General features: G+C 49.5%; 1 long non-coding RNA gene across 2 annotated transcripts in view; it reads right to left on the bottom strand.

Moving 5' to 3' along the window:
* The window catches only part of LOC133933619 (uncharacterized), a 113,038-nt gene that overhangs the window by 59,464 nt on the left and 27,438 nt on the right, over positions 1-26,136 (bottom strand). The window contains exon 1 of one of the 2 annotated variants that reach the window (XR_009912082.1): positions 24,987-25,011. The exons of the other annotated variant lie outside the window; for it this stretch is intronic. This is a non-coding gene — a long non-coding RNA (uncharacterized LOC133933619). Of the gene's footprint in view, positions 1-24,986; positions 25,012-26,136 lie in introns of those variants that run through there. 2 annotated transcript variants of the gene reach the window in all.

The following is a 26,136-nucleotide window of genomic DNA, read 5'->3' as shown; positions in this document are numbered from 1 at the left end:
GCGGAGGCTGTTTGAATGCTGAATTATGCCGCAGATATAGAGGTAATCACCGGCTGCTGTCAGAGGCGGAGCGGGGGAACATACTGTACGCTGTAAAGAGAGAGAGCGGAGAATAATGGGACGCATTAATACAACTGAGGAAAAGCACGGGTTTGATTTCCAGGCCAAACATGGAGACGAGGGAAAACACGAGTATCTGTGTTTTTTTGTCTCAACGACGTTTAAATGACAACGTAACAAATAAACCAGTTCCCAGGAACCTTATGGAAATAAATGATGGAGCCTATAATGAAATATCATCATATCGCAGAGCGCCAGCTGAAAGCAACAAGTTCACACCTGCTTGCTACTTTACAAAACGTGCTTTAACTAAACACAATGTCTTGGTTGTTGTTACTGGTCTTGTTGGTTCTGTTAATTCTCCACGAGCCCATGACATTATCGCTTCTTTCTTCTAAACCAGTGGAAACACAAAGAACCAGTTGGAGATTGTGCACTGGTTTAAAACTGGTCCTTGAACTGTCCCGGTGGTTACAGGCCCCAGTTAGACGGAAGCGTCAGACGCACAAGGATAATGTGCAGTTGTAAATGTGTATGTCTCTCTCACACACACACTCACACACACACACACACACACACAGACACACACAACACTACAGATTCAGTGTGAACACCAATTAGTAAATAAATAGCTTTCTGGTGACAATTAGTTCAATTGTCTTGAAATGAGTGCCTGAGCTTGTGCGCACACACACACACACACACACACACACACATTCACACTCACACACTCTCACACATGCACAATGCCCCTCATCTCCATGGAGACAACTTGCCCCCCCCCCACCTCCACCTCCTACCAACCAGTGTTTGTCTCACGGTAAATCTAAATTGGCGAGTGCAGTTAACCCCCTCACCTCCTCCTCAGCCTGCTCCTCCGTCTCTGGATTTCTGCAGCAGACGATGAGGTAGGATTACAAACAATGTGGGGAAAAACAGAAGAAGAAGAAGAGGAGGAGGAGGAGGAGGAGGAGGAGGAAGAGGACCTGAGAGAGGGAGAGGAGGGAGTTAAAGAAAAAGGCAGTGGAACGTGTTAGCACACAACTGAGCCGGGGTCACGCAGGAGCCACAGGAGTTTCTCAACTGAAGGAAAAGGAATAAAGAAACTTTCATTCTATGTTGGTTTTAGTTTCCTCTCAGAAAAAAGAGGGAGGTGGTTTTGCATGAATCATTGATGTGACGTGCTGCACGAGGGGGGGGTTGCGTGGACATATGTGTGTTTGTATGTTGCACGGCTCTGAAGGAACCTCCAATCTGTTTACTGCTCTGATTGGAATTACACAATCAATTACCACCCCCTGCTGGGGCCCAAATGAGCCAGCCCAAAAGACAGGGGAATTGGTTAAATGTTATTGTTGGGAGGCCATTATCCAACAATCGGGGTGGTTAATGCAAGAAAATGACATTCATTAAAAGGCTCGGCGGGAGGCTCCCAGGGGCCGGGGCTGCAGCTGACCCTCATTCAGCGCCGGGCTTTGTGGGGCTCTCGTCCGTGGTGGGGGGGGAGGGGATCATGTCAAAGGCACAAAACGCTCCTCTTTTGTCCGAAAGTGGCCCTCAGTCTTCTCTCTGCAGCCGTGCATGGGTGACCGGGGGGGGGGGGGGCAGGACGAGGAGCCGCGGGGAAAATACCTGCGACCGCCGGCACCAGTGTTTTTGTGCCGGAGAGAGAGAATGTGCTGCGAGGTGTCAGGAGAAGAAAAAAGGGATAATTACATCATTCTGTGAATTAGAGGAGCAGAGGGGGAAAAGTGATCGAGCTCCCCCTCTCCCTCTCCCTCTCCCTCCCCCTCGTCGACGGATGCACATGTAATCCTGCAGTAATGAGGCAGCACCAGAATCATACTCCACACACACTTAGTCCTATAATGTATATCATCAACGCTACAGCTTAAAAAAAAGAGAAAACTCTGCTCCCCTGTGTGAGTGCACTTCCAGGCAGCCGGGGCGATTTCATCTCTCCACGCAGACGCAGCTATCAGGAGCCAAAAGTCAGAAGTAAGTGCAGACATCAGCCCACAGAGAGAGAACCCACCATTATCTTTTGATGCAGCATCCCTGTGATGGATTATTTCTGCAAACTTCCACCGACACAAAGGGTTTTGTCTTTGTCTCGTTCTGGACGGCGGGTCGGCAGGAGGAAGACGGACGCGGCCTTGTTATTTCTGTTCATCCTACAGGAAACAACGGCCGTTTCATTTATGAATCCAGAGGAAGAAGATGCGTCTCCTCGTGGCAGAAAGTCACACCGTAGCCGTTTGTGCTGCTTGTACAACAAACGGGGGAAATAATGACCAAACGCTCCTGAGAAAGTAAACTCAGGAGCATAAAGAGGCTTCGGCTCATTTGTGTTCTCGCTAAGGAAATGAAGCTCAGACCAGCTGATGGAATGAAAAGAGAGGAGTGCAGCGGTTGGAAACATGTTACTAATGATGAGCTGAAGAAAGGACTGTGGATGGGAAAGAGACGGGAAACACACCTGTGTCTTAATCGTGTGTCCACCTCCTGAGAGAGGGTTGTGTCTTCAACCCTGTGCAGTTGTTGGTCGGTTTGTTTAAGATGTACAAGCTGCAGGATTCTTAAGCTTTTGATTTTGACACGGTGGAATGAACCACTGGTAAAATGTTGGAGTGGATCCGAACAAAAGGGAAGATCCATGAGTTTGTTATTGTTTTTCACAACATTATGAAATAGGACAATATCTAGAGGATTGAAATCAATGAGTGTGTTCAGCAGCTCTGATCAGACAGAAGCAAAGTCAAGCGTGAGGAAACAAATCAAATCAACAAAGTCAAGTTTAAAATGAAGTGCTGATGAACACACGGATTAGGTCAGAGGTCAAAGCCACACGGGCCTGAAATCATCTTCCATCTCATCGATAAAACATGCACACGCTCTACTTCCTCTCCGATGTCCACACCTTGACCTTTATTCACGTCCTGTAGTCTGGTTTCACACAACGCCCATTGTCTGTGAGGGCGTGCGACTGACACCCGATTAGCGCCGATAACAGGAACAGATAACCAAGACCGGGGGGGGGGGGGGGGGGGGGGGCACAACCCAGCGGCACGTCATTGAGGCGACTGAATCAATTGGGCGCACTCTCCAGGTCTGTGTCTTATTGAACGCACAGATTGACCCTCAGAAGACGGCTGCTGCTTCAAAGCAGGACTCTGACCTTTGACCCCTGGCCATCTGTCAGAGGAACGCGGAAAAAAAAAACAACACACAAACACACACAAACCCACAAACTCTCGATGGAACGTTCACTTCTTGTTTTTGGCAGGAAAACCAAATGTTTGCAGAGATGAAGGGATCAAACAGGAACCTAATGCAGTAATTACAAATCAATAGTGTAATGATATTTCCTGGTGACACGGTGGCAGGCTGTCGAGTGCGAGCGGCGCTCACCACAGAGAGGTGACACAATTATCACAGGCACCTGTTATGGCAAAGAACAGGTGGAGCTATAGCGTTTGTTATCTCACATCTCAACGGATATTACTGGGACGTGTGTGTGTGTGTGTCAGGTTGTGCGAGTGTGTACGTGCACACCAATGTCTTCTCTGTGCCCAGACGCTGTGTGTGTGTCTGTGTGTGTGTGTGTGTGTTGGGTGCAGAGTTAAGCCTCTGATTGAGAAACAAGCCACAGTAGCAACATGGCTCTCTGTTTCCCCCAGCATCTGTGTTGAGCAGCATGGGGCCTGGCTGCGTATGGGGGGGGGGCGGCTTCCCTTCATCTCTGCTTCCTCTCTCTCTCTTCTCATTATTTGTGAAGCAACACTGCAGCTGAAACCACCCCCCCCCCTCCTCCTATATATCTCTCCCTCTCTCTCTCTCTCTCTCTGTCTCTGTCTCCCCCCCCCTCCTCTCGTCTCAGTGTGAGTTTTTTTGTCTTCCATCATCTGCGAGTCAGCGCCGGGTCACATCACAACACGACGCGCTCTGCTGTGAGTTTAGCGCCAGACACGCCAGCCCCCCCCCCCCCCCCCCCCCCCCCCCCCCCCACACACACTTCCTTTGCAAAGACACAATTTGTTAGAGACACACTGCGCCGCACTATCAGATGACTGCAGGTAGACGAGGAGGCAGAGAGTCGAGCGAGGAGCCGTCCTGCAGATTCTCACTTCCACTCACCGCCGCCCTGTTCCCCGGCTGAGGTGGAAAACACCCAGAGAGGGGAAGCAGAAGATTCCCAGTATAGAGACGCCTGTCGACTGGTCCCAGTTCATGTAAAATCCCATTTGAAGCAAGTTACAGCTCATGTGCACTAAACCTGCTCAGACTAACTCTCCAGTGAGGTTAGTGGACGTGATGGGAGACGGATTCCTCACTGGTTTCATCCTCGTCTCTTCGACTGTAATGATTAGTAAAGGTTTAAAATGGAGTCAGCTGGCTGAGAGATGATCGGGGGGGGGGGGACCGACTTCATCCACTGAAGATGGCGATGAACCAGTGTTGTCTATAAAGATGCATCTGTAGGAGTTTGGTGTTGTGTTTATATTTCAGACAGATTTGAAAGGAATATGGAAAAGGTGTTTCTGGAGCTCAGACCTTCACCGTGCACAGTTTGACACTAGAAACCAGTTTTCACATGAACTTCTTGAAGCAGAAAAGTTTCCTTCCCTTCCACCAACTTTCCCTGAAAGCTGTTGAGCTCGTTAACACAAGCTCGTTCAGCACATCGGAACAAAAGGTCTAGAAAGTCCTGATGTCCCCAGTTTGAAAATGTGAAGTTGACCTATATTTCCATGGTTGGTGTTTGTCCACCATGTTGCATCAGCTCCTCACTGCTCGTCTCCCTGAGTCCAAAGCTCCAGCCGCTGTGGAGATGATCTGTTGTTTAAAACCACATTCTCACATTAGCAGTAAAAAACAAGGCAGCGTTGTGACTCTGAAGAGATCCTGAGTGTTTACTAGTGAAGGTGGCACAACTCGAGCGTCCTTGAAGAGGAAGACGCGTCTATTAATAAACCACCGTGACTGTAAGCGTGCGTGAGGCTGGAGTGGGACGAGCAAAGTGCTGTTTCAGAGCCATTCATCCAGAGAGAGGAGTTGTAATCTTCAAGACAACGTGTTGTGTGTTATTTCAGTATGAGCGCGCTGGCCTCCACGTGGCGCACCTCACCTTCACAGACACACACACTCGATTTGGGGGAATCAAACGGTTTCTGATGTTTTTTCAGATACGACCAAGAGAAGAGATGAGAATCAGAGGAATGTGGAAAGAGGCGGGGGAGCAGTTTCATTCTGGAGCTGGAGGAAAGAAATCCATGTCCACAGCAGAGTTAAATGAAATCTGAGTTTTAAAGAGATTTTTCTGTAAGTTCGTTCATATTTATTTACAGTTATGACAAAAAAAGACAAATCTTTCAAACTAATTTCAAATTTTCTTGTTCAGAACATTATTTCAATTGTTTCCTGAGCTGAAGTTAAAGCTCCACTGCTGGCAGATCAATTTGAGATCAAGATGATCAATAATCAGATCAGGTGTCTGCTGCCACGGGACTTATGATTCATGAAGTTTTTTTTTTTTTGCACAAAACTGTTTCATCTTCCACCTCGACACTGATTTCTATTAACTGGATTGTGATTCACTTCCAGACGTGTTTCATGTTGCTGCCAACATTTTGCATATCTGACCCGGAATGAACTTTTCCACCGCGAGGAGCCAGAAAAGTTTATTCAAATGTGTTCTTTTCTTTTCGGAGAATTATTCAGATCAATGTGCCCTTCACACTCGTGCCCTCGGAGCCGGGTGTGAAGCACGGTCGATTATATTAATGTTAAATTATTGCTTCAAACTTGCACTATTACCAAGTTGTACGAACACATCAGTAATTAGTCACTCTCTGAATTTTAAAACACAATGAACACGTGACGTCTTGACAAACTTCACAAACTGCAGCTGAAACGATGAGGTCCACGTGGATGGTAACAACTTTATGGACGATGCTTTTTGACTCATTGTGTCACAGCGTTACAGTCACATGATCCAGGATTGTGTCGCTCCATGTAGAGCGCCGGCCACATCCAGACGACTTCCCCTGCCTGACTGTACTGTAGCACATTGTAAGGAAAGCAAAGCCGGGGCCTATATAGAGCAACAATAAGATGGTGACTGTGGAGCTTCCAAGCGAGTCATCTCTCCGCCAGTCAGCCTAGCTATCATTATCTGTTAAAGAGCCTCCGTCCCTATGGATCATCATTACCAGGCGCATTAGAAAATACTTTGATTAAACTCCCCTAATCCAGCACAGACAGCTGCAGTCCATTCACAGCTGCCTAATCTCCCCGCAGCTAAATACCACCGAGACAATGGGCAACAAATGACAACTTATGTGAGGGGGGGGGGAATAAAAGGAGGGAGAAAACAAAGGAAAGGAGGAGAGAAAAGGAACGAGGGGAGCTGAGTCCTGGATGAAAGGAGGGCGGTAAACAGTGGTGATGGCGAGCCGTATCACGCCAGGAGATGGCTGATGCTTTCTGGGAACCGAACGGGGTACGGGGAAAAGACGGAGAGAAGGGGAGGTAGAGGAGGAGGAGGAGGAGGATGAAGGAGCGGAGGAGAGATCTCTTTCCCAGCGACTACACACACGGCCCGGGCGCTGATGGGCGCTGCCGCAATCAAGACGAGAGGAGAGCACGGAGAGAAAGAGGGAAAAACGAAACTACTCCTCCATGGCACAAATCACCGTGGGGAGGTGATGGAGGCCGTCGGCAATCACTGTAATGACAACATGGCGTGACATGATAGTTACAGCACTCAAGGAAAATCATTTGCCCGGGCTGGGGAGGAGATGGGCAGGCGGGCGGCTCCATAAATACTGGTCTGGTTGAGAGAGTGAGAGAGTACACATGTCTGTGTGTGTCAGTCGTTACTGTGTCTGTCTGTGTGTGTGTGTGTGTGTGTGGGAGGGAGTAGATTTGTTTGTTCATCTTTAATCTTTGTGTGTTTGTGGTGATAAACTTCCATGTGAAAATATATTCAGCAACAAGTGCGACCGAGGGAGGAAAGAAAAGCTGACACACGATCTGGATTCACAGAAGAGAACAAGTCTCCAAAGGGATCTGATCTACCTCTGGAGGGGAGAAGGTCTCAGGCTCCAGGAAACGCTCGATGTGATGGTGAACCACTTCCTGTTCGGTCTGTGGCGTGGTCGAGGCAGACGCAGCTGAGACGCTCCTGGAAAACACAAAACAAGACGTCAGATGATTCATATTCACTCATATGTACGTTTATCCGGTAAAAACACAAGTCTTTAACTTAACTCTAAATAAAACAGAAAAGGTGAAATGTATTTATGAGGAGAGAAGAGTTAAATAATCTGGAATTTCATAACAACGATAAAGAAATGAGCCATTACAGCGTGAAAGCATCTCGTTAACAGGAAACCAGGTGGACAGAGTCGGTCATGGCTTCGTTCACTTAAGTGAATTTAGCAGCAGAGAGGAAAACAGCGCCCGGACTCATCGGGTCAGGCTACTTCTTGGAAGGAGCACACGTTATTAACATTTTATACAGTGTGTGTGGGGGGGGTAATTTCCCTGAGCCATGCTCACAACACCCATGCCGGGGAATAATGAGACCCAATGAAGTGAAGAATAGGAACACACCTCGTCTACAACAACTCGTCTCTCCACTCACTACCCTCCTCCTCCTCTTCCTCACACTCATCCCCGACCCCTCACTTCTTCTTCTTCTCCTCCTCCTCCTCTCATCTCCCTGAGCAGGTGTGCACGGCGGCGGCGGCCAGCCTCTTATTTGTGGTGTGAGCGTGCATGTATTATTACACATCGGGGAGTGGCGGAGCGACGGATCCGGCGGCCACGGGTGTTTCTCGGCCGGTTGATTGTGCTTTGGAAACAGAGGAGGTCCAGGTTAATACGGCTCGGCTCCACGTCGGAGAGCCTGCTGGCAGGGGTCAGAGGTCGGCTGATGAGAAAGTACAAAGCTGGCGGCGGGCTCCTCTCTGTGTTTGCGTGTGTGGGCAGCGCAGAGGTCATGCTGGCAGGGAGAGTGAGTCACCGCTACCACACAGGCATACACACACACACAGACACACAAACACACGCTCACACTGATAAAGATACAGAAAAGACTAGATTGTGCTTTGATGCAGCCACAAAGGCCTCAGCTGCAGGGCCTCCCAGGTTTTATTTACAGAAAATCAATTAAAAGCAGCTCGTAGCCACAGGAAGCAGCAACACCATCATCATCACGTCTTCCTCAGGAATCAAACACACGAGCTGCTGCTTCTGCTGCTGCCGCGGAGGGAAGTTACACTTTCCACCGAATGCCTGCTGAACTGCAAAATGGTTCTTCTGCTTAAAAAAACAAGTGAAGCTGCCAACCTGGGAATCAGGATCCCACCAGTGGGTTTGTAGTTAAATCTGATTCATGGCCAGTTATGTAACGAGAAAACCAAAGGTTAGTTTCTGCTTGTTTGCTTCCAAACTTTAAAATTTTACTTTAAATGATTCAAATCGGAGAAGGAAGAAATGACTCGTCGGCTCAACTTCTTCACACGAGAGGATACAGTTGTTCTGAAGAAAGATTTAACAGAGTTAGAAACGTGAGAGATTAAAAATCACGTGGGGACAGATTCCCCTGGTGGAGGCAAAGTGTAAGTGAATCCCAACGACCTATCAAAATCCAATTAATTAATTAAGCAATGTGCATTTTGCAGTTGAGGTGAAAATAACGTGATAACACCACCTGACTTTTCGTTCTTTTCCACGTGACGTTCCAGCTGCAAATACCAAACGACTTCTTCACCTTGAGAGCCGGCGTGTGTGAAGTCAATCCTCCAGGATAATAGAAAGACACTCATCCAGAGTAACCCCGCGTCACTTCTCCCCTCTTCCCCCCCCCCTCTCCACAGCCCCCGCAATCATGGAAATGATGACTATCAAGGCAGCTGCCGCCATCGACTGGACTCCAGGACTCTGTGTCAGAAGCTATTTACATAATAACAGATCATCATTCAAAAAGGTCCTTTTGTTTGTGGTACAACAGGAAACTGTCAAGATCCCCCCCCCCCGGCTCGGGGCTTCTGCGTGGCACACGGATACACAGAAGAGAGGCGGGGTCTAATTGTGTCGGGGAGAGGTCGGTCACGCCAAAGCTCCGCCGCCGCATCGAGAGCCCACTCGGATCCAGCCGCCAAGAATTAAACTCTGATGCAAAAGGCAACGAGAAACATTTAACGTTAGAAAATTGTCAATCTCCCACTCGGAGTAATCGCTGCTGAATCCCCCCCGAGCTGTTTACTTGAAGAGTGTTGGAGGCGCGAGTGGCAATTTTACCTGCAACTTTAAATTTATTGTGTGAGCGTGTGCGAGGAATTACAAACACATTTATCAGAGGAGGGAAGTTTGACACCTGGAGACGAGCGGCCCTGCTGTGGAGGTGGAAGGTCACCGGGTCAGATCCCTGAAGGTTAGTTATGACCTCCACCAGCAGCACAACAGGAAATATCTGGAAGATTCTCAGCGAGCGAGTGGAACGTGTGGACGAGGTTTCTCAAACTGGAAGAACACAAGCCCTCCTGGTTATGAGTCAAAACTTGAATCTGGATTTTTCTTTTTCTGCTTCTGAGCCTCGAGCCGACGGGTCCGGGTCGGATCTCAGATCCTCCTTCTGATCAAAGTGACGTTAAGAGTCTGACTCATCGTTCTACTTCCAATCAAATCCTCACAACTCAACTTTACAATTAAAAAAACAACATTTAATCCCTGTTGGTTTTATATCCAAGAGATTTGAGACCCCTCCGGGCTCCCGTAGCTTGGGTGGGAAGGACGCCAGAGCTCCCACAGACACACACTCCTCACAAACTTAGTTTCCCCACACCTCCTGTGTGTGTGCGACAGGAAATCACCAGCAGCCACTCGACCCGAGAGCGATTCCTCCTCATCTTCGCCGCTCCTCCTCCCGGGGCCTCTCAGCATCCACTCCTTCCTCAGACCTGCTCCTCCACGTCTCCTCCACCCTCGTCGCCTCTCACATCATTTGACATCAAAGGGGCCGCGACGCGTCTCGCTGTTTACCCTCCCTAGCAGGCGCTCATTACAAAAACATCAAAATAAGCCGTGCAGAGAGGCAGGGCGAATTAATGATCTCCCTGTGCCACCGGTGCCCTGCACGCCCTCCACACAGTGCCAGGCCATCTGAGGCAGAACAAATACACTCGGATACACGTGCATGTGGCGGCAAACGTGTAGTTAGGTGAGGACGCATGCATGCATATCTCACACACACACACTGACACACACAGACACACACACAGGCTCCGGTGCCAGAGCCCATGGCTGCTAACGACCATTCAATTAGTGGAAATTAAGGAAGCGCTGTGAGGTCCATGCTGTGACCATTAGTTGTCGGGAAGAAGGACAACGAGTTAGGGCCTGGATTAATCCCTCAGGAGGGGGGGGGGGGGGGGGGGGGGGGGCTCACGGGTCACCGTCCAGCAGGGCTCTTCGGTGATGGCGTTAATGACGCCACGCCGGGGCGCAGGGTGGCGGCTGTGATAGAGCGACGACAGAGCGACGTGTAGCGTGCGGTCCGTTTAGAGCTCGTCTTTGTTGTGATTACGAGGTCACTGGCAGGTACAGGGCGGCCGCGGCGAGTGGGTTTCAAACGTGCGGCTTGCAGATTCCACGCGAACCCTCATTAGAGCAGCGGGTTGAAGCGGCTCCTCATTAGATCAAGTGATTTCAGACAAATTGCCGCTCTGGAAAAAAGGCAAAACCTGATTGTTGAATCAAAGTGCGTCGGCGATGCATTGTGACACGACACATACATCAGCGTGCACAGGTCGCTCTGCAACACGCGGCTCCCCCCATGCATGTAATGCCAGGTTTTTATTTGGAAATTAATTCCTAATCTAATCTATACAGCCCTATTAATAACTATTATAAAGCACACCCCAGTCATGAATTAATCAGGGATTGGTAATTAGTGTAAAATTTAAATGCATGTTGTAAACCCACATCGAGTGTCTGGCACTGTAGACGGAGGTGCCAAGCCATCGCTGTACTAATTAGTTTGCAATTATGTTTAATAAGTTCTGTGGAAGCCAATCATCGTGCAGTCGGGGAGCGGCTCCTGGTTCAGGCTCCGTGGAACCGACATGGAGGAGCAAGGGGGAGAGGGTTTCTTCTCCTTCTTCTTCTTGGATTTATGTGAGGATGGTTGATTTTTCAGCTGTGGCCTTCTTCTCACCCAGTTAAACACACTTCCTACTGGGAGCTTCCCTTCAACGGAGCTATTTTGTGTTGAAGTGTAATTCTCCTGCCTTTACTTTTCCTCTCAGCGTCCTACATTTCCCAGAATGCCTTTCAAAAACCATCAGCGTCCCTGAACTCGTAGCAGCAGCTGCAGGTTATTTGTTAAAGGGTCCACGCAGTGATAGCGAGGGAGGCGGTGAAGGTTCAATCTCTTCACTAACTCGACTCTTCCAGAGCGTCCACCGCCGGTGTGTGAGTTCAGGGCGGCTTCATTAAACTCACTTTGCCCTGGAGTCACGCTGCGGACTCTAATATGAAACTCAGATTAAATTCCTCCAGCAAAGTGATTCAGGTGCTCACGACATCATCGCTGCGTTGAGCTGCTACTTAGAGGTTTGTTGGACGATAGCTTTTTAAATTCTACAGTGAAACTCCGATCAGCGGGGACGAAGCACTTTCCAACTGTGCACATGAAATAAAACACACAAAGTAATCAACACAATGAACCGTACGGATGCATGAAGCCTGGATGGAGCAGACTGGTTCATGAAACTTGGCCGTGGACCAAAAAGCCTGTGAATGGTTTGACTGGTTAGATTTTAAACGGTCACCAGCGGGTGTGGGGATGGAGGATAACCCTGAGAACATTAATATCTAGTTTCTACTTACCCCCCTGATGAATTATCCCTTTAAGGATTTGGCAAAAGAGCAGGTGTGTGTTTTTTTCCTGCTTCTTTGAAAAGGGGGTGGAGACGAGAGCGAGGAGGAAACACATCAGTCATTAAACCTCCGACAGCTCGCTACAAAGATCTCCTCCTGAGCTCATGGCAACGCATCGGGCCTGACGGCAGGGTTCAGCTGGGACTCTTGGCTTCGGCTCATGCCTCCAACGGGTGTGTGTGTCTGTCTGTGTGTGTGTGTGTGTGTGTGTGCGCGCTAACAGTCGCCGCGGTGCCATTTGGACCGGTGCCTGACACCCTCCGTGTTAATAAGAGTAATCAGTGCCCCCGTCCCCGCTACCAGCCGACATAGCACAGCAGAGACATGGCACAGGCCGCCCTGCCACCTGAGTGTGTTTACCCCAAACACATGTCAACCCCCCCCACACACACACACACACAGACACACACCTCATAGAAGCTAATGAGGGGGAAACGCAGTCAATAGGCTACAATTGATCAGCATTGTCCAGCGACAGCACGCCATCGATTGGGTCCCCCCCCCCCTCGCCAGTAATGCCCCATTAGCCGCGTCTGCAGCACGCGTGAGCAAACACACAATCAGGTGTAACGCAGTGTGACACACACAAGTCGTAGCGTTTAATCTCAAAGCACTCGCCGGGCTGTGCTTCATTTCGCCTCGTAAACATCTGCAGCTGAATTCCATATGTTTTCATTAATATCAATTGTGTGATATCAGCAGTGGGAGGTGGACGAGGTCGGGGGGGGGGGGGGAATCAGACTGCAGTTTAATTTAAAACCTGCAGTAGATTGAACTATTAGTGAATAACTGCCAGTTAAACTCTGATATTTTCATCTTAATTACTTCTGCAGGCGAGTTTGCATGAATTCAAATAGAGCGGCTTTTACACATGTTCCCTGTTTAGAGCTTCATCTGGAGTTTGGACGTTTGGACCAATCACAGGAAGCAGAGGCTGTAGTACTGTGGAGTAGTGGAGTACTGTGGAGTACTGTGGAGTACTGTGGAGTACTGTGGAGTACCAAACGAAGCCTGATGAGGACAGGACGTCCGTCTCTCAGACAAAAGTCTTCAGTCCCGAAACTAAACCGGTCGAATGAAACTCTGGAACAAACACGACCTTGAACTCCCTGAACCGTGGAGGATTAAGACTCTTTTTCTTTTTTAAATTGAGTTTCAACCACCGATTAACAATTACTGAATAAACAGGGTTGTTTATCAAGTAATAAATTACATTATTAGTCTCATAAAACAGTAAACATGTGCATGAATGTCCAGATTTAAAGACTAAAACTATCAGAAAGTGATGAATGACTTACTTAAATTGTTAAAACTTGTTGTTCCAGCAAAAATAAACTAAAGGTTAAAGTTTGAATCTCAAGCCGTGCTGTAGCCAGGAGAGCGCAGCACCTATATCTCCTCACACATTTCTTGGAATCCGTGTGTTTCACTTGGCAGCCGTGTCACTCCACTCCATCCTTGCCAAAGTAAGTGTGGAACTAATTTATTTGGGAGCATCTGTTGGCCTCCGCTGGACTGGAGAGGCAGCGCGCTCTGGAGCGACTGCTTGGATCTGGTCCAGGATCATTATCAATTACTAGAATGTCTGAAGTGGCTGGAGTGAAGCTCTACGAGGATCCACGGACTCATTTGGCATCTTCAGCGTTAATGGCAGCGTGTTTCCTCCTCACTGCCGGGAAACCTGCTCGTCAAAGGTTAATTCCAGCAGCAAGACGTTGTTTGTTTGGTTGTGTTACAGCGGGAATCTCTTCTTCTGGTGTGCGACGCCTCCCACATGCTCACCTCTGCCCGGATCAGGTTCTGTCCTCTGGAGGATTCAGACTGGATCCGAGGCTCCGCAACGCGATACATGTTTGTGGTGGGACTGCGTGTGTGTGTGTGTGTGTATGCATATGTCCATAAGTGTATTTACGTGTGCGAATGTGAGTTGGTAACTGAGTGTGTGTTTGTGTGTGAGATTTGTTCCAGTGGCTAAACACTGCTCCCATAGAGGTGTCTCCGAAGCTGCGCTGCTGATCCCCGGGCCAGACCACATGCTTCCTGAGGCCTGGTGGATGAAAAATATCCCCGATACGCAAACGCAAACACACACACACACACACACACACACACACACACACACACACACAGACACACACATATCTGTGGAAAGCCCATTTGTCTGCCTGGAAAACCCTCGACTCCTGTGGGACTGGATTCCCTCAGAAAACACAGTGTGGGCAGTGTGTAACGTCTGCCCTGGATCAACCCGCTGAGGAAGAGGAGGAGGAAGAGCGGATGGTTTCTTCGCTCTGTAACTGCAAACAATGTCCGGAAGCGTGCCCCCCCCCACACACACACACACTCAACTTTAACCACATCCCACTTGTTGAAGAAGAAGAGCAGCTACAAATCAAAGCGAACATGTCAGCAGCGCATTGTGCGTTTCCCCCTCAAGGTCCTTATATGGAAATAAAGATGGACGACATGAAGCCTCCCCCAAAGTGGAGCCAAAGCATCTTCATCGCCCCCTGGTGTCTGGCTGCAGGTCATAAACCCCCACAAGTGGTCCTATCTCTTATAAGATTCATTTTCATTTATTTGATGCTATAAATGTGATATACATGTCGTCCATCTGTCAGTCGACCCCCCTCAAGCTTTCCAACATCCCTGACACCCGTTTTGACGCCTGAACGCATCTTTACAGCGATGATGGGAGGAGTCTGAGGTCAGAAAGATGTTTGGTCGCGTGTCACTCAGAGAAAAGTGTGTGTTTATGTGTGTTTGTAAGTGCTTGTGTGTGTTTGTGCGAGGGGGCGGATCAATCAGAGATGTCCGATTAAGAGGAAAGACGGCCGGTTGCCATCTCCCTCCCGAACCAAAGGCAATCCCGCTCCATGTAGATTGGGTGTCAGTCACCCGGGGGCAGCCACTGACTTGTGTACAGAGACAAACACATTAACCGGCGGTGCCAGTTGCCGTAATGACAGTAATAGAGCCCGGCCCGATGACAGACAACAGAATGGCACTCTGGCCGCGGCTGACAGTGAAGGAAATAAGGAAAAAGATTTGCAGCGTTTTTTAAGGGTGTCTCTTTTCCCCCTCAGCTCAAGGTGCTCATTTGCCGAGGTGAAACGGTTGCGACACCGGGAGCAAGGCGCCAATTTCCCTCCCATCAAGTGCGCCTTTAATTTTCCTCCTCCCTGTTTTCACCCGTCTCTCAGGGCAGCTTGTGCGTGAAGGCTACAATTGATGTTAACATCTCACTTGATTGTACAATCTCGTGGCCGCCGGCCGTCGCTCGGCCATTACAAGTTATCCTTAAGCATAAAAGGGTTCGCTGGTCAAAGTTTGTCGTGGGCTGAACGTATAGGAAGAGACAACACAACAACAGACACACACAAATACTGTGAAACCTTTTTAAAAGGAGTTAAACACAAACACACACCTTTATAAATCAGGTTGTGAAGGTCTGACCTCCACTTCTGCAGGGACTCACACCTGGCTGCTACACAACTTTTACCATTAAAGTCCCAACAGTTGTTTTGCACAGTGTGTCTGTGATTCAGCTGCAGTCAGTCAGTCAGTTGTCAGTGTCTGTGGCGTCTGACGCAGCTTTGATTTCACTGCAGATCTGAGTGAAGCTGTAATCAACATTCCTCCCAAACCACGAATTAAACCAGAATCCACACGTTCCTCTCTTCTCACCGACAACAACCGACACGTGTGCGACGCAACATCTGCATCAACGCAAACCTGCAAATCCTCGGCAGCAGCGGGGGGGGGGGGGGGCACACCAAGGCCGATACTCCCCCTTTGATTTCGACAGAGAGCGACTGGAGAGACTCGCTGGGAGGACGTGGGAGACGAGAGGCAGTAATCTCTGTCTCACCCTTTTGTCTTTGTCCCTCTCCCCCTGCTCAGATCCAATACGCAGCCCGGCAGGAGGACAACAAATATCAAAGCAGCGCCGCTCACTAGTTATGCAGAATCAGCTGAGTATAGTATTTGTGAACCTGTGCGAGCCGTGCAAACAAAGCGTGATTACACATCTCGCCTCCTCGTTCTCCACCCTCCTCCTTTCCCCGTTTTTACAGGTGAGAAGATTATGTGGCTGGGTTGTGTCATTTTGCACAAATTGCACACACCTGACATCCCGGAGAGCGTGTGGATGTGTAGCCGCCGCCGCGCTGCATGTTTGCATATCCGCCCGGGTTGTGTGAGAGCGTGTGGGCAACTGTGGGTGTGTTTGTTTTCGCGGCCGCTAACGGGAGCGCTGGCGGTGAAAGGTCGGCCCTCGGTGTCGGTGGACCTCTAATTTGTTCCGCCACGGCAGAAGTCGGCTAATGCAGCACACCTGCTATCCCTGTACCATCATTAGCCGGTGCAGAACGGCAAAAGGTCAAACATAAAGAGAGGGATCACAGAGCGGGCGAGGGAAACACAGACAGAGTGAGAAGGAAGAAAAGAGAGAGTGTGTGTCTGTGTGCATGAGAGAGATAGCGGGAGAGAGATGAACACTAATGTGGGGATGATGAGTGGGTGTGGGCTGCCCAGGCATGGAGCGATGCATGATGGGAACACTTCACACACCCGGGGCGCCTGCCTCTGATCTTTGGCAAACAAGCCCCAACACGTAGGCATTACTGCCGCACAAGAGCGCGGCGGCGGCGGCGGGGAAAGGAAGAAAAAAAACACACAAACACACACATAAACCGACAAACTACTCACAAACAAACTGACTCGCCTGCATCACCTCGTGAGAACCGGTGAGAAATGCTCCACTCTCATGTCGTCTGTTCCCATTAATACTGACAGGAAGTAAAGACGCAGCACTGACGGCCGAGTAAATAAAAAAAAACACCTCATCCATCATCATCCATCTGGGAAACCGTCCAAGAGCGGGGGGGGGGGGGGGGGCTGTGAACTACATGTCCCTTCATTCCCTTCAAGGTCACGTGACGACAATCAACCAAGATGGGAATTCACGCTCTTTGGTTAACAATCAAGAAAGTTTAAGATATCTTAAATATGTTAATTAGGCTAGCGTTTAATTAATGCACCTTTCATCCTCCTTTACAATAACTCAAATATTGTTAATTCAACATGGTGGAACCTGCAGATCTCATGGTTCCTTCCTCTCGGCAGCTTTTGCCTAATCCCGACAAACCAACAACTTGAACCTGGAGCTAACAAACGTGGCTCAGCAGTAAGACCAACACAACAATTCACTTGATCTGTGTGTGAGTGGATGTTTCCAGATGCCAGTGGGTCACACGAGCGCCGTGCTGCTCTGGCATCAGTATTCTGCCCTCGTTCACTTCCTGCAGGAGAGCAGAGGTCAGGCTCGGACCAGTCGGCTGCTAAACACCAGACACTTCCACACTGGGACTGACTCGGTCTGTGATTGTGTGTCTGTGCTCCAGTCAGTCTGTTACAAAAAGGTTTTCAGTTGCTTTCGAGGTCAGGCTGAGCTTTTAATCAGGGATGTTTGTGTCTCTGGACATCGATAATTAAATATTAAACATATCTCTGTTAAAGTGTAGTTTCCCTTCTTATTGGCTTCAGCAGATAAGATGCACTGCAGCAGTTAGTATCAGGGGCCAATCACGTCAGGGGATTAGGAGTTCTCGTGTTAAAAGCCTCCGACTAATGAAGCTACAGCTCTTAATTGGGTATGTAGATACGAGGTGTTACACAAACAGACGCACAAACTGATTTACAACCACAAACCTCAGAAGAAACGCACAGGAAACCTCAGAAAGCGCCACGGCAGCTAATTGAAATGTATTCCCAATTAGACCTCACCGCAAACAGCCGTCTCTCCTGCACCGGTTCCTCCGCGGTGGCCGAGCGCAGATCCCAGAGCAGATCCCAGAGCAGATCCCAGAGCAGATCCCAGAGCAGATCCCAGAGCAGATCCCAGAGCTGCTTCCCTGTGGGAAGAGTTAAAGCTGTGCTGAGTTAATGTAGCTTAAACCACCAAACTAATTCTCCCTGTCTCTGTCATATCGGTGGGTTTGTTCACTCCTAAATACCACAGCCATTAATTACCAGACATCCAGGTACCTGGAGAAGCTGCAGCAGCTTTTTGTGGGTGCGCATGAGACCGCATCTATCATTGTGTGTGTCCTACTCGTGTGTGTGTGTGTGTGTGTAGTCAGGGGAGAGTTTGTCCCTGGGTACACTATACATTAGAGAATACTGGGTCGTGCACTGAAAGCCTCGGTATCAGGAAGAGAATAACGGAACTGGAATACGGCCATTTGTTGGAGCCAGACATACCCCCCGTGTGAGGGTGAAATGGTTTAGTCCACTGGTCTGCGTTGACCCTGGTTGTCGCCCACTTATCAAAATGGGGGGCGAGAGGAATTTTTTTAAAAAGGGACCCGTGCCAAGTCCTCCAAATAAAGTAAGCAACCACGGTGCAGCACTCGGAACAACAAAACAATGATTGCTCTCTGGTGCGTGTTGCCGGTGCGACGAGGCAGCGGTGCCAAGACTCTTGTGGAAAATTCAAATCAAGTGGGTGTTTGACAAGTAGCAACAAACACATTAACGCCAAGGTGGGAGAAATGGTAGCTGAGGGGCTGAGTGGCGGTCAGCGGCGGTTAAACCTGTTTTTGTGCCATTGTGCTTTTGATCGCCGGTGATTACGCCTGTCTTTCCCACACATCGAGAGAAACCCACGTGAAACACGGTGCAATTTGTTAATTTGACAACTTTATAAGCTGTTACCTGCAAAGAAGTCTAACCACCTGATAATTAGGCTGTCAGCAACACCGCAATTGTGTTGCTTCAGCCGCGATAACAGAGACGTTCCAGCGGTTTGGTGATTCTAGAGGAGGTGAAGGAGAGGCTGTCAGCAGAGCAGCTATTTAATCATCTGCCTGTCGTGTGGGACGAGGTTTCACTTCTCGTCTCCTCTGCCCTCGTTCCTCGTCCGGGGAACAAGGAGCGGTGAGAGATCAAGATCAAGGAGGAGAGCGGAGAGGAAGAGAAGCCCGGATTGATGGAGAGAGGGATGGACAGACAGCAGATGAGGGAGGTGAACCAGGAGGAAGCAGGAGGCAGAGTCGTGCTTCAGCCTCCAGCTCCTCTCCACATCCAGGCCTCGAATCCTGCCGTGGAATATTTAGAGCAACAAATTTATATTCACGAACTGTATTTCTGAAGATCGTGTGATCGTCAGACTCCCCCCCCCCCCTCAACCTCCTCAGACGTTCTGCTTCCTTCTGGCCCCACCTTCAAATCACTACATCCAGCCTCATCCCCCCCCCCCCCCCCCCCCCCAGGCTCAGCCTCTCTCTGGGCTAGGGGCGACTCAGCCGGGGGGGCGAGGGGGGGGGGGTGCCGGAGCAGGGCAGGTATCTGCAGTGCAGCGTGGAGCTCGGGGCGGCTCTCCGGGGCGAGGAGCCTGCAGGGCTCTGATGAACTCAGGTGTCATCTTCAGCTTCCACCGCCCGGCGGAATGAAAGGACTGAGAAACAGAAAGAGATAGAGAGAGAGAGAGAGAGAGAGAGGAAGTGGAGGGAGGGAGGGAGGGAGGGAGAGAGGGGGTGGTTGAGTAAATAGGCGTGTGGTGTAAATCTTCACAGCGGCTACATGCAGCCGTGGAGAAGGGAGGGTGACGAGTGGGTGATGGAGGACGGCAGGCAGCAGGAAGAAGGGAGAGGGAGAGATGGTGCAGAATGGGAAGCGGATTTGCCTCACTCACTTAATGCACTGCTTATGACAGCTAAAGGGGAAAGTGCGCTGGAAATTGGTGAGGAGGAATTACCAGTGTTATACCGCTTGCCATCTTACAAATGAATACCGTTTAGCCTCGGCATATAAATGAGTGGATTCCTGCTCTGAGAGGGAAAGAGAACGAGGAAGGGAGAAGTGGAATGAGAGAAAGAGGAAGGCAAAGTGGCGGCGCGAGCAATCAGTGGCCGGCATGTTTTGCGGAGGTGTGTGTGTTTGTGCACATGAAGGTGTGTTTGTGTGCGTGACTGCGGGCGTGAGTGGCTCAGTGTGAGGCTCTGTGCCGAGCCAGCCGCCTGAAATTATGCAAGCAAGTAACAATGAGCAAATTGAACCTCCGCACGCTGACACACAACACACACAGACACACACACACAGACACACACAGCACAAGGTCAGGCTCAAAGACAAGGGAGTAGGGGCGTTTTAGCAGTGGGTGGGAGCGAAAAACAGATCATGATAAATTGGCTCACATTTTACAAAACGCTGCCCTTAATGCACCTCAGCTAGCCATGCCCGCTAGCCCGGCGCCGCGGCTGCGTTAATAGCGGTAGCTAGCCATTTGTGATATATGAAAACCAGGCTGTGGCACTAATTGCGCAATTACAAAGTGGAAGCGGCAGCGTGTTGTGGCAGCGTGGGGAGGAGAGACGGGGAGGAGAGACGGGGAGGAGAGGAGAGGAGGAGAGGAGAGGAGGAGGAGAGGATCATGCACAGTAACATCCCTCTCTCCTGGTTTCTTTTCATCCTCTCCCTCTTCCTGGTTAATCCTGCCTCCTCTCCGCGTCTCTCCTCCTTCCATCTCCCCTTCGCCGAGGCCTCTGGCCAACCGAGCTGCGCCCCTGGCATCCCCCAGTTCACCGAGAGGCAGAGCGAGTGTGCCAGTTTCCCTGAACCACAGGGAGCAGAGGAACTGGGAGTGAGCATGGTGGAAGTGAGGAAGAGGGTGAGAGGAGGAGGGAGGGAGGGGGAGAGAGAGAAGGCAGAATTTGTCTTGCGCGTCGATGAAAGGACAATTTATTAGGAGCTGCTCAGGGAGACAGAATATTTTGCCCCAGTGCTTTACAGACTGTCGAGATGAGGAATGGGAGCGTATTAGAGCAGGGCCGGATCCGGGCCTGGGACGGGCCGGGGCCGCGGCAGCCTGGCATCCCACCACCACCGTGTGCTAACAGCCGTGGGGATCAGGGATCACGGGGGGGTGAAACATTGGATTTAACAAACTTATTTTTATAACGGGTTAAAGTTCATATATTATTATATCAGTTAAAGTATCAGGATAAAGTACTGGTTGAGACCCTCTGAGTGATATTAGTATTATTTAGATGAGCATGTAGCTGCTGTTTGAACTGCTTCCTCTGTAGTGTTCAATCTAAAGGTGTCAGATTTAAAGGTGTTAAATGTGTAGGTGTTAAATATAAAGGTATTAAATGTATAGGTGTTAAATATAAAGGTGTTAAATGCAGCAACACCAGGGAGGAAAACATCTGTTGGTGGATTTTCTCTAATCTCTGAACAGACACTGGATCAATTGAACCTTTTGACTCTTTATTAATGTGCCGTATTTTGAAAGTAACGAGTACCTTGAGTATTCAGATAAATGAAGTAGAGGAGAAAGTACAACGGAAAAAATAAATAAATGTACTTTCCAACTCTGGTCTCAATCATCAACATAAAGCCGTAGCTTTGTCCAAACATCAGAATCTGTGTGTACATGAAGTGTGTGTGTTTGCCAAACAACACCTGTGCACATCAGGGTGGACACTCGTCCCCGGGTGGAGACATTAGGAAGCGAGCAGGTGTCTTCTCCTTCATTATCAGCCACCGCGCTTTCGTTGTTTCGGTAAAACACAAAGAAACCAGTGCTTCCACATATCGCGTTCCTTCCCACTTTCCAACGGAGATACGGATCTCTGCGGTGTGATGGAGGAGAAACAGACGAGGCACCAAAGCACGAAGGTTGAAACCATATTGGATTTTTGGTTAATTTTTCCTGCTTCTTGAATAAATGTGGAGCTGGAAAGTAAAAAGTAAGAAACAGATGGTAACAGGAGCCGAGGATTCTCCGCTGTAACTCATCCCCCGGTCCCCTGGCATCACCGGCCGAGCTCACCTCGGATTTATCTCCCTTCTCAGCTTCAGCTAGCTCGGCTGGCGTGACCTCCGCTGGGCGCACATTCATTTCACCTCCTGGTTTCTGGAGTCCATTAATAAAAAGTGACGAGGTTTTCAGCAAATGAACACACGCTGATAAACGAGGGCCCGGCTCCTAATTGCTCGGTAAATTAAGAGCTCACACTAGTGACGCCGACGTGTGCTGCTTTTAATATTTAAAAACTCATTAGGTGCGTGAGCGTCTCGCTCAGCTGGGCACGGGACTCGAACCGACACCTTTCGGGGCCATTAACGCCCGGGGCTGACAAGTCAGGGTCTCATGCTGGAGGCGGAGCCACTCGTCTGGTCACAGCTGCTTCAAGACGACTCTGACGTCCAGTCCGCTGCTTTCTGCGTTAACACAACTCCTCACACACCTACACACAGGAATCCTATGCACACACACAAGCACTGTCTGACACACACTTCTATCCACACGTGCCTGTGAAGGATGTAAAACCACACACAGGGTTTGTTACCACAGAGATGTGAGTGTGTATGTGAGAGAATACAAAACTACTCAAATATCATCACACTTGAAATCACATACAAAACCCACACAAACAATCTCTCACCACACATTCTCATGCAAAAACACACACACACACACACACAGAGTTGTATTTTCAATATAAGATCCCTGGTATAACACACACATTATCTCTACAAACACACAAACACTTCTTGTACATGTGACAAACTGTAAAACACACACACAGTAACTGCCTTATACACACTTAATGACCCACATCCCGTCATTCACTCATGCAAGCAAAGACACACACACACACACACACACACACACACACAAACAAATATCATGCAAGCACTGCCTTATACACACTTTGGTTCATACATCACACCACAGATGTATGAGACTTGGGTGTGTGTGTGTGCGCCGAGCAGACACACAACTCAAATATCGTCAAATCCCTCCTCACACAATCTAGTCCAACACACTCACATGTTTCTACATTAACAATAATAAAATCCCTGGTATTACACACAAATTCTCTCCAAACACACACTTCTTTTACACATGAACCACATGCTGACACACACACACACACACACACACACAACCCAACTGTCATGCACCATTTGGAATCTGGAGAGCAGATATTGAAAGTATTTATTTCCTTTCCACAGATGACGGGACGTAATCCTCCAAATATATTTAGTTGTGTTATGGATTTGTTGTCGCTTAATTTGCATGACAACACACCTTTCACGGCGCACACAGCGGCAGTTGCGGCGCTGATATGATCTTTATTGTTATTGAGCCGTAATGTGGCGCCGCACAGACGAGGGGAAAATGAGCAAGTGAAGCCGGAGTCGAACGCGACACCCGGCTCTCGGTGATGGATCGTTTTCAGTAATTTCTCTTTATTATGATTGGCCAAGATCAATATTTTAACAGTTGGGTTACAGCCCTCAGTACAGTGCTCAATATGTATTATTCAAGACCTTTATCAGTGCGGGGGGGAGGGAGGTGGGGGAGGTGGGGGGGGCTGACATTCTTCAGACGGAGGCAGGGAGAGGGGCCGGCTCTATCTGGGACATGAACAGGAACGTGTGATGGCCACAGATGAAGATGGGCTGTGGGGATGTGGACACGTGTGGCTGCAGGAGCACGTCCACGCGGTTAAAAGGTCGGGCCACACAATCTGGCTCCCGGAGCATCGAACCTGCGGATGGTCCGAGACGACTGCCACCGGGACCCTGATACAGCGAGGGGACTTAAAGTCGAGAAAAGTGATGTCAAGAAAAAGAAGAGAAGGGACGGTCAAAGGAAAATATCCTCGATGTTTGCAGGACGTAAAAAGAAAATCACAGATTGTAAAATATAAATATGTAAATATAAAGATGGACGACTTGACAGACCCCCCCCATGGGACACAGAGCAAACTGCAAATACCTTTTTCTAAAGATGGTTTCTGTCACTCCTTTCATCTCACTGATGTTCACGTCTGGTTATAATTAGTTGTTTGATGATGTGAGGAGGACGGAGACGTCCTGATTGACATCGTGGCTCCGCCCTCTGCTGGTTACCACACAGGCCGACGTCATCGGCACAAAATGGCAGCTGTCATATCCATAACCCTATGATAATTCCATGAAGAGACATTTTAAATAAACTCAACTCTCATCCTGGTTCCTGAGACTCTCTTCATACGACGAGAGCCACATGAGAATAGGAGATGTTTTCCAATATGTTGGAGCTGATCCCTAAAAGTCACTTCCTGTGAGTTTCCCGTGACATTAATTTGTTAATCCTCTAATCCTCGCTGGTTTCTCCAGATCCCACTGCAGACAAACCAGTAACATGGAGGAACATATGTCACCTGGATAATGTTACGATATCTTATCCTCGATTTCAGATTCTGGGTCAGGCCCAGAGAAAGAAACAGAGGGAGGATGATATCGTGGGAGGGGGGGGGGGGGGGGGCTTCTTATTGTAGAGCCTGCATCAGATAAAACGCGCCACACTCGGTTTGTGAAGCCGTGAGAGAGGCGTCTGGGATTAAGAGCTGTGACATATTCATATCTGACCGGACGTGAAGCCGCCGCCACACGGGAGGGTCTGTCGCTATCAAAGCCGCAGGAAATCAGCCAGAGAGGAGAGGGAGCAGGGGGAGAGAGATAGGGATGAAGAGATACAGAGGTACAGCGAGGGAGAGGGAGAGTGCAGTCGGAGCGGGGGGGGAGGATTTCTTACAAAGCTCCTCTAACCATCTCTCAAAAGGAAAATCCTTTGTACCCCTCTCTTCCAAGCCCGCCGCCCTCCCTCACCTCGGCCCCCTCGTATTTTAAGTCCCCGTGTGGAACGAATGGGCGAGCGAGCCCTGGAAAAGTTTGCGTGGGGAAGGCCGGGTCGCGGTGCAGCAGCTGATTATATCGGTTTCAGCGGCGGACTGGTAATAGGCTCCTCTTCCAGCAGCCGCTAACCCCGGCTCTCCCCCGGCAGCCGCCGAGAGTGGAATTAATCAGGCCTACTGGGAGCCTCCTCCATCCCCTCTCCGCAGGCGAGCCACTCCGCAGTCATTTACCAGCCAATCCCACTGTCAACCCACTGTCATTCAGGCCCTTCTCATTACCCCCCCCCCCCCCCCCCCCCCCCCTCCCCCTCCACGTCGCTGCACACACCGCCTCACTCCTCCCGTCTCACTTTGGATCTGAACAAATGGAAATGGGTGACAGATTAGCCTAATGCTGGGTACTTTTTACAGACGGCCTATTATGATCAGCATCCCTTTGTATCAGAAACACCGAGTCGGCTGCCGCGCATCCACCAAAACACCGGGAAGTGAACCAAACCCATACAGGGATCGACTTCTTGACTTCTCTGTGTAATTAGGAACTTGTTAATGAGCCCATGTCATTCCAAACTCGGGATTGAACATGTCGTCGGCCTAAATGTGACATTAAACGACCAACTTTGTTCATTGCCTTTAAAAACCTGGGGCCATAACCACCAATTACCGTGGCTGGGTGTCCCCGGGGTGCAGGGCGCTCATATCAGACCGGCCTCGCCCGCTAAGCCTACTTAAGTGACCTATTGTGGGCTGGGAGGCAGTCTGTAGAACACCTCCAAGGTTAGATTACCCTGTGATGAAATACACGGCTTCCCGGCCACAAATTACCCACAAATGAAGCCTCAGCAGGTCACTCCTGCACCGCGCTGATGGCCTCTCCTCCATCTCCTCCTCCTCCTCCTCTCTCTCTCTCTCTCTCTCTCAACAAGGCAGACAAATATTCATGAGTAAACAAAAGGAGTGATTTGAAAAATGGCTGGAGGAAAAAGAGATTAATAAAAAGCATGAATAGTGCATTACGGAAGAGCTGAGGAGCCCCGGCCATCTCATCGGGGTTAGAGGGAGATTGCATTTGGGCTTTATTAAGAGAGCTGCTGCCCCCGGTGGGAGTCCGTCTGACTCACGGGCTCTTAACGAGGAATTTAAGAAGTCAAAGTTTCTGCTTGTGCACCTCAAAATGTTTTCTCAGATAAAGTTTGACATGTAGAAGAGGTCCGGTCTGCGACGAGCACAGAACGAGGCTGTGTCGGGGGGGGGGGGGCAGACGAGAAGCAGGCGCTGGGCGGCCGTCGAGCCGGACCCTCCTCTGAGACCAGGCCAATTACGATAAGAGGCCGTTAACAGGAAGTGCTTGTTTGACATTCTGTCACGTTAACGAGGACAACCCTAATTGGACTTGTGTGTTTAACAGTAGGAGTAAAACACTGTGAGT

This window comes from Platichthys flesus, chromosome 22, assembly GCF_949316205.1.
Source record: "Platichthys flesus chromosome 22, fPlaFle2.1, whole genome shotgun sequence".
NCBI lineage: Eukaryota > Metazoa > Chordata > Actinopteri > Pleuronectiformes > Pleuronectidae > Platichthys > Platichthys flesus.
This window is presented reverse-complemented; position numbering and strand designations above follow the sequence as displayed.